Genomic DNA, 2,102 nt, shown 5'->3' on the forward strand with positions numbered 1-2,102 from the left:
TTAGTACTGCAGCTGAGCCAGCTTTATTTTTCTTATACTGCCTGGTGAAGCACTGAGGCAGGAATTTTGAGATTGCATCATCGCAATTGCAGTGAAAGACGGTTGTGGTGAAGGCGGTAATGGGAAGAGGTGATTAATTGGATGAAGTGGAGCCTCCTTGGATTACAGGACGAGAAAACTGCACAGCCAAAGAATGGGATTATGCAGGCGAGCAATTGCAGTATTGCCGCAATCGTTCCGAGTCAGTCTGACAAGATCAATATACTTCATAGTACATGTACAGCAAATAGACCTGATCATTGCCACAGGCCCACAGGTCGAGTCTACATGATTCTTGTTTTGAACTTTATCTTTCAGTTATACATAGTATCGGTACATGGTCAAGGGAAAACATCATCACACGTTGTAACGTGAAAAAATGTGGGCACAAGTATGCGATCGAGTCCACCAACTCAACCAGATTTTGAAAAGTCATTCGTGCCCAATCTAGCACGAAACAGCGCAAAGAAAGATGGCAGTCTTATCTAATTCTCTATCTGACGTAACCAGTACTAAATATAGCAGTAGTCTTGAAAAGGTACTTATTTAAAGGGTCGGCTTGAAAATTTAACACTGCTGCTACGGCACCGTTAGCGTTGCGTTACATGTAGATAATATTAATAATAATTTTATTAGGATGACCCAAAGCCTGACCGGCTATTGTGGGGTCTGTCGCATTGAAGGATGATGGTACAAGAGAGTACAGAGTGGGAAAGGGGGGGGGGGACTACGATGAAAAGGGTAATGGCATGCCAGCGAGTAGACCTGAATACTGACAAGAATGTTTGCGCAGCTCTTTCTTGAATACATGGACAGAAGATTCCAAAGTCAATGTGGGAGGGAGACAAGATGCAAATTTGGTTTACTCTTCAAGAGCTGCAATACCAGACTGTTACTGGATAGCATTGGTCACGTGGTATGCTGTAATCAACACTCGGCAGGTCACGTGGTGTCGACGTCATCAGCACTGCCTTCCCGCTCGTTAGGCGGCGGAATGGCGTCATTATGAGCCTCATCCTGCAGCTGATGGCTAGCCTGGTTTGTATTGTGGGGTATAAACAGCTGCCCGTACTGTGTGCTTTGATAGGGCTGGAGATACGGTGGTCTAGAGGCGGCGGACACGAGTGTATTCTGAGCGTGCCCACGATCATCTGCAAGGGTTGTCGCCATGCTTCCATCATAGGCAGGCGTAATGCCAGCAGTTGGCACAGGCCTGGCTTCATGAGTGACGTTCTGCATGACGTCGTACGCTGGTGGCACGGCTGGTTGTATCTGAGATCCACTGTTGGAAGATGATCCGTGCGTCGGCGGTGAAGTCGGGTTGGGCGTAACAATAACATTACGACGTTCTCGGTACTGTCGCACGGCCCTTCTCCCAGTGAAGAAAAGAATGATTGCGAATACTGTAGCTGTCACACAGCATGCCACAGCTATGATTATGTTCTTCTTCTGATCATTGTCATCCGAAGTGATCTTTGCATAGACAGTGAAAGTACATGTATACCAAAACGGGGAAAATGTAGAGTATGCAACATTTTTGCCATAATTATATCCATACTCGGTACGCTTATGGGAGTTGAAATGGGGATTTGGAATTGGGGAAGAACCAATCAACAAACAACACTGAGTGGGACTTGAATCAATGACCCTGGCGTATGACCAGCAGTTCTGGACAACTAAGCTCAGGTGTAGTCGCCCAACCCTATACTATAGCAACCATTCAAGAGTTCCTTCAGAATTCGTAACCGTAAATTTTACCGTAAATTTTAAAATTATTTCACTGCTTCGTTCCTTTCTCATCTGGACTAGCAGTTGCTTATCAGTCAGATCAGATTATCAGATTGCCACTCTACTTTGGATAACGAACATAATGCATACCGACAAAGGTTACAATCACTCGCCACGTCTCTTCCTGTAGTATTTTATTAGTATCATGCTTGCATGAATGAATCCGTGCTGCGACCCACAGTAAATTGGGAACTCGTGGCCTGGCACGAGGGAAACACTGATGCAGTGAATGTGATTTTGGTCTCTGACTACATGTACTTTGTGGTGGATCTGAT

This window comes from Sycon ciliatum, chromosome 10, assembly GCF_964019385.1.
Source record: "Sycon ciliatum chromosome 10, ocSycCili1.1, whole genome shotgun sequence".
NCBI classification, from domain to species: Eukaryota; Metazoa; Porifera; class Calcarea; order Leucosolenida; family Sycettidae; genus Sycon; species Sycon ciliatum.